Consider the following 6979-nt stretch of genomic DNA (forward strand, 5'->3'; position numbering starts at 1 on the left):
TTGGGATCATTTTCCGCCAATCTACCGTTCCATCGTTCCACCATTCATGCGTGGTCGGGCTAGTTTCCAGTTTACGTCGAAGGACAGCGTGTTTCCGATGAAAGTTTGAATGTTTGAACCGAAGGATTGCGTATTGGAATGACGAGTGTCATGTTCGCATTGAATAATTGAATGTTTGGAAAAGGAGTTGAATATTTGAAGTGATGAATAGGGTTACCATACTAAACGACCGGATGTCTCCATAGTCCAACAGCAGATCTGAACTAAAAGATTAAGCGTCGGAATGGAAGAATTGCCGGTTTGAATTGAATAGCAGAGTGTTTGAATTGCAGAACGATTGTTTCAAAATGAAGGATTGCGTGTTTCTGTCGACGAGAAGCCTGTTTGAACTGGCAAATAGTGTATTTGAATTGACGAGTAGCAGGTTTGCGGTAAAGAATTGCATATTGGAATAGAAGGATAGCATTTTTACCTGCGAAACTGACTATTTTGAATTGCGAGATTGAAAATTTGAAATGCTCAATAGCATGTTTGAATTAGACGACTGAATGTTTGGGTAGTAGAAAAAGATTTTCAAAACGAAGGATTGCACGTTTGAATAGAAAAACAGCATGACTGAATCGAAGAAATATTGCTTTGAATTGAAACAATGGATGTTTCAGTAAACAAATAGCGTATCCGAATTGTCAAACAAGAAGTTTGAATAGAAAATAGCAAGTCTGACATGAAGTTTTGAATTTTTACACTAAAAACGCGCCATACCTGTATCTCCCACCATCAAGTGCTCATGCTAAACACGTTTTCAAAGCTATTCCTTACAGTGTGGCGACGAGGTTACAAAGAAATTGCTCCGAACAAGCTTTTCTTGTCAAGAGAATAACCGAATACAAGGGTTATCTGGTTACTCAGGGTTACCCTTCCAAATTAGTGGACGACCAGTTTCGTAAGGCCTCTACCATACCTAGAAGTGATCTACTTAGGACTCATGCCAGATCTAAGAGAAAATTATTCCGATTTGTGACCGCATTTAATCCAAATTTACCTGATGTAAGTCGCATTATTAAAAAAAATCTGGGTATTTTGGAATCCAATCCCAAGTTAAAAGAGCTTTTTCCTTCAAATTCCATCATAGCATCCTTTCGCAGATCTAAAAACCTTAAAGAATTGTTGGCGCCATTCCGTTATGGTCCTAACACTGAGAGCGAACGGGTTGCTGAGGTAAAGGGATGTTTTAAATGTAATAGAACAAGATGCGATCTTTGCCTAAACGTCTTGGTAGAATCTAATTCCTTTTTAAGTTTTCAAACAGGCAAGAGTTACAAGATACGATCGAAACTTTCCTGTGATGCTAAGAACATAATTTATTTGGCTTCGTGCAAGAAATGTCGCCTACAATACATTGGCTCCACAACAAATGACGTTAGAGTTAGATTTCGCAGCCAGAAGTCTGCTATGGTCACTAAGAAAAAGACCTGTGAAGTAGCGGTACATTTTAACAAAACACCACATGATTTAAGCGATTTCTCATTCTAATGCATTGATCAAGTGCAGGCAACAGTAAACAACTCAGGTAACATCGAGAAACTTCTAATTATCAAAGAAGCATACTGGAACGCACAGTTGTTCTCTCTGGCACCCTTCGGCTTGAATAGGCGCTAGGAATTTCACTCCAGAAAAAGAATAAACTACAATTAATGCGGATAATTTTTTCAAATTGGGCGGGCATCAAAGGTCCCAGTCTCAGCGTTGATTGGGAATTCTAGTACAATTCTCGCCTTTCAAGTCAACGCTGGTTCCTTAACATTTTCAGTGGATTCGAAAATTTTTCCAGTTCTTTTTATTGTGATAATTTCTCGCGTAGTAATTACTGTTTGTTTATATTTGTTTTTATGTGTCATCACGCCCTATATAAATCTATTTAAGGAATTTGTAAGTCATTGTATTACAACTGATGAAGGTCTCGGACTGAAACGTATTTTATTTGAGTATATGTCTTTCTTAGCTCGAAGTTGTCCGTCCTCGTGTACTACAATATATATATATATATATATATATATATATATATATATATATATATATTATATTTATATTTATATTGTGAGAAAAAAGACAAGTAGACTACAAGTTCATCCCTAAAAACGAGACTCACTATTCATGACCTATCCAGAATAAAGAAAATTGCCAACGGGTGAGGGGGGGGGGGGGAGTCATTCGACGACAATATCCCTCAAATTAATAACAGAATAACCAGACATTTTCGACCAATCCAGAAAAAAACAATTCTGATCTTTTTACCTTTGTTGTTGTTGTTTTTGATGACGATTCGCTTGGTTTTTGAAGCTCACCTGGAAAAACCCTAAACATATCGATTTTACTTATTTAGCAGACACAGTGAAACACATTGTGATGGTATCTTCAATGGCCAAATGGAGTTTTATCCTCGTTTTCTGTAAGCTCTTCAACTATTCTCAAACGTTGCCTAAAATTTTTAGCTTCTATAAATATTTTTTTGTCTGATGAGGAGGGATAAGAGGCACCGTGGATTTTTTGGGAGGGAGGAAGGATATGGAGATTATGAGCGTAAAATTCGTCAAAGGAGGTAACTGAAATAGGGAAGCCAGAGTTTGCGAGTTTGCAAAGAACGGCACAAGAAGGAGAAAGGAGGAATAGTGAAAGGTGGAACGGAGGGATGAAATCTGGAAAGAAGAGCAAAGTTATGAAGATAAGGCTTATCTCCATACCTTCTCTCTTCTTTCAAGATTAATATACTTTAAAGCCAGCGATGAACCACGTTTCTATATCTTTTAAAAAACGTTGCACGCGAGGAAACTACATTCTCAGCTTAAGTTTTAATCGATGGAACGTTTTCAGATTAGAATAGGAATGGCTACTTGATCCTGATCTGCTCCAGCCCTGACCAAAGACCGATTACTCTTATGTTCCTCACCTAGATGCTTTTACAGAGCTCCTGATTTTTTTTATCTTTAATCTTTACTGTGAAAGAAAAACATTACCTCTAGAATAGCCTCTGTGAAAGAATATTTGAATTTGTTTGAATCTTCTATTTTAGTGAGTTTTTTTATTGTCAAGATTTTAGTTTAAGTTCGAGCAGAGAGCGATTTATAGGGACTACCTCTCCCTTTTTTCTCAAGAGTATATATGTGGGGCCTTATATTGTCACATGATATGTGCCAGTAGTCTACTACTTAAGCAATGAAGTATTTTTTCATCTAGACCCTTTGACATCTCGTTTTTAATGTCTCATTATCAATTGTTTTTTATTGCAACCGCAGTAATTGACTTGTTGCTATCATTGCAGACTTGTTGGAGTATTCCAAGCAAACACAAGAATGGGAAGAAGTCCAAGTGTCTGATGGAGAACAAGTTCTCTCAGTGCCACAGGGACAATACGTAGAATTAAACTTTACCATGCGTAGCCATTATCCACTTCCATGTGTTTGGAAAGAATATCTTGAGATCCGTGATGGCAATAATCAGTCAGCCAATGTTCTTGGTGTACTCTGTGGAGAATACAAAACTGGCCTAGTGCGATCTAGTGGACGATACATGTCGTTGAAATTTTTTCCCCGAAAGCTTTATAATTTTGCCGCATACTACGCTAGCAGATACTTCAATGAAACAGGTAGTCAGTTATAAGTAAAATGGCTCAATATCGGATATAAAACGGATAGCCAAACAGGCAGTGACAGAGCGAGACGGAGGAGACAATTAGAGGCCTAGGACCTATGTTACTTTGGCCAGAGCAATAAATTGTAGGACGATTACAGTTATTATCATAGATGCATGTTAATTTTTTCACTCCTCAGATACTGTGTCTACGGTTTGAAGGTTCTGTATGCCATAATCATTCCATCAATTCTTTACCTTTTCTAGTCCTACCAACCATGAACCAAGTACCAAAGACTCAGTTTGTATTTTTGAACAAAACCTCTAGCCTATGGTGCCCTGTGGAAGGTGCACCGGCTCCATACATTTTATGGAGAAAAAAAGGTGTCGCTGTTCAAAATAGCACCAGAATAAGATTTCAGCTCAAAATAGCATCAGATAACAACGTGACTTACAGCTGCGAAGTTCGAAGTGGCGAAGAGATGTTAAGAAAAGAGATCAGCCTCAGTACTAAAGGTGAGGTCTCCTTAATCGCTGTTTAATAGAACTGTCCAGTCCAGCGCTTTTTATGCATGACGAGCTTTGCTCAAGAAAAAAATTATCAGCAGGCATCGTAAATAGATGCCGAGGTTTGGGGAAGAAGGCGTTGGGTGGATGTCATCACATTAATTACACCACAATGTAATTATACATATTAGCGCCCACGAATCCACGAGAGATACGCGATTGCGTGCGAGTTAACGCGGGGTCATCTGTTGGTGATGAAAATCAAAATCATGAAATGAAATGAAGTTTGTTGTGCGCGTAATGGTCATAAAATACTGCGTTTTCTCTGTTTCTGCCTGTTTCCTTAAAACGACATTTTTAATCACGTAGTCTTTCAAAGATCCTTCCTTTTCACAGAAGAGGCAATATCGGCGAGGCGCCGTATTCGAAAAAGCCTCTCTTTCGATTATTTAGGTATGATTCTTTCGCTTGGTTTGCCATAAAACAGTAACAAAAGATATTGCAATTTTCATGTGCCGTACGACCTGAATAACAACCGTATCGAATTTCCAGTATTGCGTCAGTTGGTGGATCGATCAGTGTTCACGCTTTGCGATCGTAGTACACGATGTTATTGTTTTGGTACAAAACCTGTGGCGGTCGCACGACTTGGCCTCGTATCCTGGTTAAATTCTTACCAATATTATGATATTAAACCTCGACGAGATTTTTCATGTCGAAATGTCGAAAAGCATCATGTTTTCGATTTCGAAACCATTCGAAATGAAGTCATAGAGGCAGTCGGATTTTGGACGTGCGGCTTTCCACCGGCTAACTTAACCACGCAGAGTCTTTGCAGGATTACAAGTGCCACACTTGACCCTTGCAAGCATTGGTATCTACTTTTGAAAGAGGTATGTGACGTTCCTTTGCGTAAATATTTCATATGCGATGTATTTAAGGTATTTCCCGACGAAATCCAAAATGTGGCGAGGCGGGAACTTCAGCCGGCCAAATCATCGTTCGGAGTAGTGGGAATAGCCAGAATTCCCGACCTCGTTCACGTTGTGTCCACGTTCGGTCTAATAGCTGGTCTATCTTCTTCGTAATAAAATAATACCCGACGAACTTATTAAATCTGCGGGAGTTATGACTATCGTAAATCTGGTGAACTCCGCCACACTAGACTTTGAGCCCGAAGGCGCGAAAAATTTATCATTTGGCGCCAAACTCAGTCACGACTCCGAAGAGCTCGCTTCCTAATTTACCGAAAAATCAGCGAGAGTAAATTTCCTTGGAGTGGAACTGAAGAAGCTTCGAACACAGATTTCTCATCTCGAATCAGCATGGAGTCAATTTTACAGACCCCTTTTTTCCACCTCAATGTTCGTACCTTGTCGTGGTGAGGTGGCTTGAGTGCCCCAATGACCAATTGCAATACAATGCCTTTAAAGAATTCAGCTTCAGTTGGTGGGCTGTATATTCTGCAAGATAGAGGCCAGACTAACACGGACTTTGTCATTGTAGTTATTGTTATGATTATTATAACTATCATTATTATTAATGATTTTGTTATTGTTATCATTATCTTCATGATTGTGATTGAATCATTTTCAAAATGAAATAGGCTGCTCAATGAGGATGGCATGCTGAGGCAAGTAGATTTTCATTTATTTACCCCCCTCCCCCAAGTAGAAATTCAAGTGTTTCTGATAGTTTTTCTCTTCAATAGATTGTTAGAATGCAGAAGATTTTCTAAGACACATTGTACAGAGGGCTTGTCTTAAGTAGCTGTTTTCTGATTCAAAACCACCTGCCTAGTTCTGTTTCTCTTGGGTAGTAAGTCCATGGACTGTTGTTATCTGATGGCAGAACTAACAGGTGGATCTGTTTCTCTTGGGTAGTCAGTCCATTATGGGCTGTTGTTATCTGATGGCAGAACCACCAATCTCTTCTGTTTCTCTTGGGTAGTCAGTCTATGGACTGTTGTTATTTGATGGCAGAACCAGTCCCTATTTTTTTCAGCTCTATGCTGTTAGTCTTTTATGGACAGTTATTTTTATCTGATGGCAGTTTTAGCTTGCTCTTTTTGTTTTGAAAAATGTGTTGCTTATGCTGTTTGTCACGTATCATCTGTTATTAGTCAGAGGCACTTTGGTCAATCAATGCTATCATTGTCTTCATTATTATTATTGTTAATTCAGCTGCTACTCTTCTCTCTTTCGCACAGGGCCCACTACAGATAGCACTAGCTTAATGAAGTCCCAAAACCTTTCACAATGAGCCAACTCAAGAATTGCAGTCCTGAACAGTTTTTGGGGTTTTCCTGGCTTTTCTTGAGATTATTTTGTCTGAGTTTCAATTACTTGGATACTCATTCAGCTAGACTAACAATAACACCATTTTGTTCATACATAAACATTGAAATAATCATAATAGTAATATAAATGATAATAATAATGATTTGTTATTGTTACTGTTATCATTATCATTATCTTTATGATTGTGATCATCATTTTCAAATTGAAATAGGCTGCTCATTGAGGATGGCATGCTGAGGCAAGTAGATTTTCATTTAATTTCTCCCCCCTCCCCCCAAATGAAAATTCAAGTGTTTTTGATAGTTTGTCTCTTCAATAGATTGTTAGAATGCAGAAGATTTTCTAAGACACATCGTACAGAGGGCTTGTCTTAAGTAGTTGTTTTCTGATTCAAATCCACCTGCCTGGTTCTGTTTCTCTTGGGTAGTAAGTCCATGGACTGTTGTTATCTGATGGCAGAACTAACAGGTGGATCTGTTTCTCTTGGGTAGTCAGTCCATTATGGGCTGTTGTTATCTGATGGCAGAACCACCAATCTGTTCTGT

At 38.5% G+C, this 6979-nt stretch overlaps 1 long non-coding RNA gene across 1 annotated transcript; it reads left to right on the plus strand.

The window, feature by feature from the left end:
* Positions 1 to 4394: 4394 nt before the first annotated feature.
* Positions 4395 to 6296, plus strand: LOC148739609 (uncharacterized). The gene is made up of 2 exons (XR_015996903.1): positions 4395 to 5027; positions 5741 to 6296. It is a non-coding gene; the product is annotated as an uncharacterized LOC148739609 (long non-coding RNA).
* Positions 6297 to 6979: the final 683 nt, after the last annotated feature.

Source organism: Stylophora pistillata, chromosome 2 (genome assembly GCF_964205215.1).
Source record: "Stylophora pistillata chromosome 2, jaStyPist1.2, whole genome shotgun sequence".
In the NCBI taxonomy this organism is placed as follows: domain Eukaryota; kingdom Metazoa; phylum Cnidaria; class Anthozoa; order Scleractinia; family Pocilloporidae; genus Stylophora; species Stylophora pistillata.